At 52.4% G+C, this 10,477-nt stretch overlaps 1 long non-coding RNA gene across 1 annotated transcript in view; it reads left to right on the forward strand.

The window, feature by feature from the left end:
• LOC116942941 (uncharacterized) overlaps positions 1-8,093 on the forward strand; it is a 49,690-nt gene extending 41,597 nt beyond the window's left edge. Inside the window, exons 2-3 of the long non-coding RNA XR_012941809.1 lie at positions 3,057-3,172; positions 7,055-8,093. This is a non-coding gene — a long non-coding RNA (uncharacterized LOC116942941). The remainder of the gene's footprint in view (positions 1-3,056; positions 3,173-7,054) is intronic.
• Positions 8,094-10,477: the final 2,384 nt, after the last annotated feature.

The raw sequence follows: 10,477 nt of genomic DNA on the forward strand, positions 1-10,477 counted from the left end.
TTTAAGCCAGTTGCTATTTCTCCCTAAATGAACGTGTGAAGTTTCTGGGAACAAAACGGGCAAACTTCTCTAGATTGGCTCCAGTATGGCTTTTGTTTTGAGTGAGCGGTTCGTGGAGGAGTTCTTTCTTTCTTTTTCACTTTCCCTTCCTTCTTCGGAGCAATTTTTTCCACTCACATATTCATTAGGGCCTCTTAAAAGTTATTGTGCTTAATTTTCAAAATCTTTTGACCGCCGTGGTAAGCGGCCCAGCGGGGCATCACTTAGCTTCGTGCGGCGAGGCCAGGAGACGGAGCTTTTGAAGGCTTTGTCCCATCGCGCCGATTGTGCGGAGAGACCCGGGCGGGTGGAGGGATGGCGAAGGGGGGGGGCTGCGTCGCCTGACGTTGCCCCCCCGTGGTGCCGGGTGCGGGGGGCGCCACTTTCTCATGATCTCTGCCGCCTCTCCCGCGCGCCACTCCGACGACGTCGCCGCTGACTCCGCTCGCTCTCCGCGCCAGCTGCTGGGAGTGAGTGGAGGAGGCGGCCAGAGACGGGGAGGGGGGCAGGGGGGGGGGACGGAAGGAGGGGGGGTGAGGCCCCCACTCAAGCAGTAGGGGGTTCCACGTGCACCCCCCCCCCCGTGTCTGCCCCCCCCCCCCCCCTCAGCTTCCCTCTCAATGCACCGCAGCAACCATCAGCGCCTCTCTCCATATTCCTCCTCTCACCCACATCGCCCTCACTCATCTTCTTCTCACATCTCCCCCCTCTCTGTCTCACATCCCGCACTTCTCGCTCTTTCTCTGCCAGTCTCTCTCTCTCTCTCTCTGTCGCTCGCCCTTGCCGTATACCCATTTTCCGCGCACGGCTCCTCCATGAGATGCGAAAAACCATCTTCGTACACTCATCCTCGTTATCTCTCGGGCAAGACTGCTCGCGATACCCAACTTAACCCGACTTGCAACGCCCGTGGGATAACCTCGCACTGAACTCAACTCTGGCGTGTGATCTCTGCCTCCCGCCTCTTTCTGCTCGTGTGACCCTGCTCTGCGACTCGGTGGCTAGGAGATGTTAACTACCTCGCCTGGTATACAGGAGAGCGTGGGTTCGATCCTAACCCAGACGCCTGTTATATATTTGGAGTTTGCGTGTCTCTTTCCCCGTTGTCACGTGGATTTTTCTCCGGGTCCTCCGAGTTTTCCCTCCACATTTAGAAACACGCGTTTAAAGTATTTGGCTGCTGCTATAAATTTCTACGTGATAAGCCACTTGCTTGAGCTACATAGCTCAGTGGGCCTTACCTAGTAAAATAAAGATACTCTTTGGTTCTATTCGGTAAAGTCACGTAGGTAAAAAATAAAACAACAAAAATCACGACGTTTCGGCCACAACACAACGTCGTGATTTTTGTTATTTTATTTTTTACCTACGTGACTTTACCGAATAGAACCAAAGAGTATGGATCCTTGCAGTCACGAAAGCTTCAAATCTAGAAAAAATAAAGATAGTTTAGTTTTAGTTTTGACTCTTTCTCTGTGACCTCTCTCTATCTCTCCGTGACCTCTCTTGCTCTTCATGTGTGATCTCTCTTTCTCTAATCTCTGTCACCTTTCTCTCTACCTGTGACCTCTCTCTCCCCCTGTGTAACTTATGTCATAGTGTGATCTCTTTCCATCTGACCTCTCTTTATATCTGTGACATCTTTTTGTGGCCTCCCCCTCCGTACAACCCATCTCCGTGTGTGACCTCTATTTTTCTCTGACTTCTCTTCGTGACCCCTCTCTCTCTGACCTTTCTGTGACCCCTCTTCCTGTGTGACCTCCGTATCCCGCTGTGCCACTTTAACCTGCGCGCCACCCCTCCCCCACTCGGTCGGACAGAAGTTTGCTCCCATCCAAGCCACCACTCTCTACCATCCTTTCGTATTCCCGGCGAGACAGACACACACACTCACAGAGAGAGAGAGGAGACAGAACAGAGAGACACAGCCACGAATACACAGACAGAACAGAAAGACACACACACACGGAGAGGAAATTGCCGAAATATTAAATCGGTGATCGTGCACACCGCATGAAGCGCGCGCGGAGCCAACATCAATCTTTGTCGGCCACCACTTCCTGGAGGGCGCTCTTTGTGAGCCGTCTGGTTCTGCCAGCAGAGAGAGAGAGCGAGTTGGGGGGGGGGGAATTGGTGGAGTGTATGGAGGGGGGGGACATCAGGCGGGGTGGAGAAGGAGAAGGAGCGTGGATCGTATTAGGCCGTCATTAGCGAGTCCCTGGTACCAGTAGCCCGCCCGCCACGCGCCGCGCGAGGCACCTAATGGGATTATTGCTGCGTTTGTGGCGGTGGTGCCTGCCTCGTGTGCCAGACGGGGGCCGACGTGGCCGGCTCGGGCCAGAAACCATAATTATTGTAAACAAGCCAAGAGATGATATAATTTGGTTTGTATGGATCTCCGCCCCATCTGCTGAAGGGCCCGGGCAGCAGCTGTGGTTATGTAAAAAGAAAGAAGTCTGTGTCTGTGTGTGTGTGTCAGAGAGAGTGTGAGTGAGTGATATATTTTTTGTCCGTTTCAATAGCCTTTTACGAAGCTCTCTCCCTCTCTCTCTCATTTCCAACAGAATAAACGCACGTGTTGAGAGTGTGCCGCGTGTATTGGTGTTTTGTGCGTGTTATCATTTATCGCGTGCACGGCGGTCGATGTGCGATTGCGCGCCGGTTCCGTGGGAATCTGCGGGTGGAATCGCGTGTGCGCTTGTGCGTGTGTGCGTGTGTGTGCGTGTGCGCGGTAGTGTAGTGGTCAGCGCTACGCTGCGCTACGAATCTGGCGACCAGAGTTCGATTCTCGCTCACGTCCAACACCCAGTGACGATTATCTGGACTGGTCCTGGGCCTCCCCTAGGTCGACTCAGCCTCGAATGAGTACCCGGTGCGGTGTGTGAACATCGTGTTCCGTGCCGGCCTTCATAGGTGCTCGCTCGCAGCTCTTCCTCCAACAATCTGTTAAGGCTACACGGGGGACCTTTGTCTTTGTTTGTGTGCGCGTGTGTGCATCTGCCGGTCATCTCAGTCAGTCAGGCCGTGGCACCACCTGGGTCTGTTCCGTGACCTCCTAACAGCGGGTCCTCGACACTTCACGTGGCCTCAAAGTGCACCAAGGATGTCTCCGCCACTGAGTGGCGAGCGGCAGGTTTGTTGTTGCTGCGCGCGTGCGTAGGGAGCGGTAGCGTAGCGGTCAGCGCGCTGGGCTCGGACTCCGCCGAGCCCGAGCACGAGTTCGATTCCCGTTCACGGCCAACACCAGTGACAAGTGCCGGATTAAGCTGGTGCGGGGCCTGTAGCATATGTTATAAAGGGGCCTTAAATTAATAAAAAAACCCACAAATATTAAAACACTGAGTTTAACTTGAACAGTCAAGCAATTGTAGTTTTTCATTTGCTATACAGTCAGATAATACGACAAATCGCTAACCTTAAACACCCAGTCGTTCAAAAAAGTTGAAGGTAGTATAGTACTATAGCGATAGAGCAAGTGCAGAATCACTGAACCGGAATTGATAGCCTGAAAGCATTTAGCGCGGAGCCCTTGAAAGTGCGGGGCCTGTAGCTACTACACACATGTAGTAGCTACAGGCCCCGCACTTTCAAGGGCTCCGCGCTATCTGAACCGGTCCTGGGCCTCCCCGAGGTCGATTCAGCCTCAAATGAGTAGCTGGTGCGGTGTGTAAAACATCGCAACCGGGGAGACAAAGGCGGCCGGGCGTAGGTTTGATGGCCACCCACCTCCTCGTGTGCCGTGGCGGCCTTCATTCAGGTGCTACTCGCTGACAGCACTTGCCCCAATAGTCTGTTCAAGGCTATACGGGGGATCTTTGTCCTTTGTGCGCGTGTGTGCCTGCTGCTGCAGCGATCAACACGCGCGGCTGATGGCATAGAGGCGCGCTTTGAGGGCATCACGCGAATGGTCGAGTTACTCATCCGCAGCGGCGGCGGCGTCACAGCTCCAAGTGGCTGATTTTCCTCGTTACCACGCACGTGTCATCACGGGGTGATGTCTCCCACAGCAAGACAAAGATGCCCCGTATAGCCTGTAACAGACTGTTGGGGCAAGTGCTGTTAGCGAACACCTGTGAAGGCCGGCACGGCACACGAAGGGGGGGTGGTGGTGGCCAGCAACCACGCCCGGTCGCCTTTGTCTCCCCCAGTGGCGATGTTTACACACTGCACCAGGTACTCATTTTAGGCTGAGTCGACCTAGGGGAGGCCCAGAGTCGGTTCAGATAATCGTCACCGAGGTTGGCCGTGAGCGGGAATCGAACTCGGCTCGCCAGGTTCGTTGCGCAGTGTGACGCTAGCCGCTAAACTACCGCTCCCCTAAACCTCTCCTCGACCCCCACCAGCCCCTCCCTGGGTGCCGTTCGTATCCTCGTCGTGATCATCATGATCATCCTCGTCGTCATCATCACGATCCATGGACAGATAGTCCGTCGGTGTCCGATGCACATTTCGTTGTTTGTCTCCTGTGCATCCATCGCAAACGCGACGCGTCTCAAGTTCAACGACGAATCAATGTACGTGGCACGAAACGCCTGACATGACGGTGGTGGTGATGGTGGTGGTGGGTTACACGCACGCACAAAGACACACACCGTTTTAGTGGTGACGGTTGTGGTTTGATGTGGGAGATGTTTAACGTGAACTTCCTGAAGAAGCCGCCAGCAGTACGTAAGTGCGAAACGTCGAACATCGTGCGGAACACACACACGCACGGTAAACAGCTTAAAATCGTTGTTTTGTTGGGCTTGACGAAATAAAACTTTGGTTTGAGACCATCAAATGCCACCGGGGGTGAAATCCCCGTAATGTTTGGCCAGGCGAAGAAAATAGGCTTACGCAGGGGGCATAAATGAATACACTAACTTAAACACTCCCAACGTTTCCTACCGCTGTGTAATCCTGTTAGGACGGCCCCGATGGCACATGGGATTCGTTCAAGCAAGGATCTGTTTGCTTCTTGGTGGCCTCAGTTAAATATCCGCCACTTTATATCGTCCGCTACCCTCACACTCATAGCCCCCCACCCTCCCCTATACGCTGGGATCTTTGTGGCCAAACCCACGACTGTGTTCTCTAGGAGAGGCCTAAGACTGGTTCAAATATTCACCACTCTTATTGATCTTGACACAGGTGCAATATTCACCACTCTTATTGGTCTTGACACAGGTGCAAAGACACGCTTCTTTGCGTATACACATGCACATATTCTCTCTCTCTTGTGCGCTCATACATACTCTCACACACTCACGCACGTGTACGCACTCTCACTCAAACAAAGCTAAAAAGCTCCCATATTGCCTTAACATCCTGTTGGGGTAGCTACTGTTAGCGGACACTTATCTCTACGGGCCGATACGGCACACGAGAGGGCGGCGTGATTAGCCACCACGCCCGAACGCCGTTGTCTCTCCAGGTACTCAATTTGAGGCTGAGTCGACCTAGACCTTGTCGTTCCATGGCCGCTTCTGATAGTCCGGCCCTCCGCATTGGTATGCGCCGTGGTCAAGAATCAAAGTTAAGTAGCCCAGGTTCATGGTCCGATGCTGGCGCACGTCTCGAATAGCCCTGCAGACTGTTGGGGCAAGTGTTGTTAGCGAGCACGGCACACGAGGGGGTGGGTGGTCAGCACCACGCCCGGACGCCTTTGTCTCCCAAGTTGCGATGTTTTTACGCACCGCACCAGATACTCGTTTGAAGGCTGAGTCGACCTAGCGGAGGCCCAGGACCGGTTCAGATAATCGCCACTGGATGCTGGTGGCCTTGAGCGGGAATTGAACTCGGCTTGTCGGGTTCGTAACGCGGCTATGCTAACCACTGCGTCACCGCTTCCCACACACACGCACGCACACACACACATGTACGCACACGTACACACGCGCACACACACACGCGTACACACACGCACGTACACACGCACGTACACACGTGCACATACACACCTACACACACACGTGCACATACACACGTACACACACACGTACACACGCGTACACACACACACATGTACACACACACATGTACACACACGTACACACGCGTCCTTCCTCACACGCAGCTAAAACCCATCTCCCGCTCCGTGAGCAATGATCACAATATAACTGCTGCACGGGCGGCTTTTGAGGAGCGCCTATATTTATATCAACCTTTAAAAAATTATCCCAATCAGGGCAGGAGGCGAGGCTGGCCCTGACCTCCCGCTGACTTTCATATCTCGCCGCAATTTCCAGGGAAGCTCCGTTCCACTGCTTCAGGGAGATTAATTTGGTCGAGATGTGTTCAGAGTTCACAGTAAAATCACGGCGCGTGTATACTCCCAACCCACCACCACTCACTCGCCCACCATGTACCGACTAAGCCAGTGAGTATACAGCCTCAGCCCACCACCACTCACCACCAGCGCTCAGTCACTCACCAACCACCTAGCCCATAGACCTACCACCACCACCACCACTCACTCACTCGCCCACCACCTAACCCAATCAAGCTAGTGAGTATACAATACCATTCCCCCACCACTCACTACCACTCCTCCTCCACCACCGCTCACTCACTCACTCAACAACCATCTCGCCCTGCCACTACCATCAAGCGAGTGTGTGTACACCAGAAGCGGTGTGCGGGTATGTAAACACCCCACCACCAACCACAACCACCACTCACTCTGTGACAGCACCATCACCAGTAGCGGCAGGAAGATCACCGGGCGTGCAAATCGCCATCCCCTCCACACTCTCCACTCACTTCACGGTGACGGTGACAGAAATTTAACAACAACCATCGCCGAGTCTCCACTCGAATCGCGATAATTCATCGAATTCTCCGGCGGCGTGAATATTTGGACCCTGTGATCTCCACCCATGCCCACACACTCACCCCCACTACGCACCGCGTAATCCAAAATCGCCCTTTAGGTCCCTTTGCTGGTCTGGTAGCCGGCGGGCGCTTGCTGCGCGTGTTGCCCGTTTAATCTCTAAATTTTTATCTCAAAATTTGTATCTCTCATTTCGCTTCGCAGGGGCGCCTCGTGGAGCGGCTCATTGGAGTGGAGGAGGGCGGAGGGGGGCGATGAAGAGGAGGAGGAAGAGGAGGAGGTTGAGGCTGCAAGGGCGACGCTCACTTGGTTCAACGATAAACAGTCATGGGAGTGCAGAGAGAGAGAGAGCGAGGTTGAGAGATAGGAAGGGCTGAGAACTACGGAATGGCCAACACAAGCGTGCCCGGATGCTAATTGCCAATGCAGCCATTAGCGTGCTTTATTTACAGCAGCGAAACGCAATAAAGAGCCGGGAAATGTGCGCGTCTGCGATTTAATGTTTTATCTGAATTGCCCAACAACGGGGACGTTAAATGAATATATGTGCGTCTTTACAAATTGTTTTAAATACGCAAGCTTGATGATGATGATGATGGCTGCGATGATGATGATGATGATGCCGATACGCACTCGTTATTGATGATGCACACGCCTAATTGATGACGGTTAGGTATAAACATAAACGATGGTTTGTGGATGAGGTTTTTTTTGTTTGTTCCTAAATGCATAAATGCCACGTTTATTATTAACGTTATTCTGCCCTTGCACGCGTGCGATGGCGGTGATGTATTCAGTCAGGACCTCGATGCCAACCGATGTTGCGGTCTGCCGCTTGCCACGACTAGAGAGCTTCACCGGAAGGGACAGAGAGGGACAGAGAGGGAGAGTTCGTGTCGTTTTGCTGTTCCTGCTCCTCCGTCGAAGGGGGCACAGAGACTCGTGGACTCACGCAAGCAGAGAGCCAGACTCACGCGGAGAGCCACTGACTCGCACCGAGCCACGTGGACTCACACTTTGCTATTCTTGCGTGTGGCAGCGATCGTGTTCATGAGCTAAATGGCAACGTCGAGCGACTCGAGGGCTTCAGGAGAGAGAGAGAGAGAGAGCTCGTGTCCGTGTATCACCAATACGTGTATCACCAATACGTGTATCACCAATACGTGCATCACCAATACGATTCTGAGACAACGCGATGCAGTCAGCGCACGTTATAACCGAATAAACCCAACGCTTGTGTGAGTCTACGTTGTCAACTCCGTGTTGCGCAGAGAGCGGTTCGTGCGGCGGGTGAATCGTTTCGCGCACCGTGCTCGGAACCCGACCACCTGAGTTCCAACCCTGGCCACGGCGAAAAAAAAAGGCAGTGGGGCGAGTGGTATCTGAACCGTACCTGGGCTTTCCGCTACGTCGACTCAGCTATTAATTGAGTAACCCGGCACGGTAGCTTTAATGAGTTAGCTACCCGGGTAAACACGCCAACGTTGCGCTTACGTTGCAGCAACGTTGCGCCAACGTTGCAGCAACGTTGGCGTGTGGTTGGAACCGTTGGACGAAGGTTGGACCAACGTCCGCCTAACGGTCCCATGGTTACTGGGTAGCTTCTCAGAGCTGGAATGAGACAAACTAGGTGATGTGGTAGATAGCAAGAAAAAACCCAGAGTGGTGAATTATGAACAAGAGACATTAACTGAAACGCACGCCTATTATACATTTGTCCTTTCAAGGCCACACAGTGGTATTAAATAATGTGCTGCTGCTGCTGTTGGTGTTGTTACTTGTGATCGTGCACCAACAGCAACATTCCTAAGCCATGGCACTGGTGAAACATCCCAACGTGGCAGAGAGACTTCCTGCAAATGAGGTCACGAGGCTCGGACGAAACTTTGCCGTGCGAACAAAATACGGCACGGTGGTTAGTTTGTTTGAGAAGCCTAGCGTTGAATCCTGGCGTTGAATACTGACACGTAATAATAACAGCGCAATTCATTTGAAACTTTAATTGTAAACCAAAATAGTATTCTTCTTTGGTGCTTTCGGTAAAGTCACGTAGAATGAGAATAAAATAATAAATTGATAAAATAAAATAACACAATAATATTCTCACGACGTTTCGGCCACAACACAAGCGGCCTTCATCAGGTGAAGGGGGCGAGACTGTCTCCAGCGCTGTCCTACCAGACAGTCTCGCCCCCTTCACCTGATGAAGGCCGCTTGTGTTGTGGCCGAAACGTCGTGAGAATATTATTGTGTTATCTTATTTTATCAATTTATTATTTTATTCTCATTCTACGTGACTTTACCGAAAGAACCAAAGAAGATGAATCATTGCAGTCACGAAAGCTTTAAATCGAAATTCAAAATAGTATTCGTTAATAATGATAATTATTGTTATGGCTCGGGACCACCAATCGATATGACGCTTCCACATTGCTGGCAAGTACTCGGAGACACCCTTGACATTTGTCACTTGACACGCAAGCGACAATTTGTGACACGTGCTCCCAGTCAGGTGATTGCGAACAGCAACCCGCAGCGACCAGCGTGGTGAAGTATGGTCACTTAACCTCCATGACAGACTGGTATGGGGAGACATTCGTCCAGCAGTGAATTGACAAAGGTCAAAGGACTGTCAATCATTATGTATCATTTTAGTTTGTTGTCCTTCCCCCGCACCTGCGATTAGCACGGTTGGCTACGTACGGTGCAAAAGAAGATCACCATACATACATTATTATGATTGTTCCTCGATCGGCATGAGATTTGTAGTGGGGTAAATTTGCGAGATGCTCCCACGTCATTCGAGACGTCTGGCCACGCGCGGAAGAGCGGAGCCAAAATACGCTCCCTCGGGGTCTCGTTGGAGCTCACCTCCGGCCAGTGGTGGTGAGAAAACAATTGCAGGGCTGCGCATTTTGCCTTTCACCGATCCAGAAGAGGGCCAGGCTAAAACGTTGCATGCCCATCACCACCGGCTGTGCGCGCCGTGGCCTGGAATCGAACATACGTTGGCTGCGATTTTAGCAGCGTGCACGAACCGCTTACGGCAAACAAGGTTCCCCGCATGTAAGCCGTTAGTTATCCCGGGAACGGCCTCAGCGAGTTTTAAGACCGCGCTTTCAGGAGGGTCCTGCATTGGGGGGAGGGATGGGGGGTGTTTGGTCGATTTGATTGACAATGAGCCTCTGGCTTCACGTGGGGGGAGGAGAGGGTCGGGGGAGGGCACAACACCTCGCTGATCTCGTCAAGGAGCATCAACTATCACTCGAACTTCGATCATCATCATCATCATTATCCTCGCAGCAGCAGCGGCTTTTAGCTCGACCATCGAACATAGACGGTGGTCACGGCAAAAAGCGCTTCTGCGGCCGTCTGGAACGCTATTCCTTCCGATGGTAGGAAGCCACTGGAGCTGTGGACTATTAAATCATCGAGGTTGACGAACTCGTTTCTTTAGAACTGTTTTGTGTGTGCGCGTGTGTTGAGTTTCTTGCCCTTACGCCCGCTCCTCCGAGTAGCACGTTTGGCTCCGTACGGTGCGAAAGAAGTTCAGCATACATACAACGTACACACAACATACATACATACTAGGGAGAAGTCGGAAGGAACCCGCGAAGCATACGAGGT

This window comes from Petromyzon marinus, chromosome 16 (genome assembly GCF_048934315.1).
Source record: "Petromyzon marinus isolate PM22_M1 ecotype Great Lakes invasive population chromosome 16, UKy_Petmar_22M1.pri1.0, whole genome shotgun sequence".
Classification (NCBI taxonomy): Eukaryota; Metazoa; Chordata; class Hyperoartia; order Petromyzontiformes; family Petromyzontidae; genus Petromyzon; species Petromyzon marinus.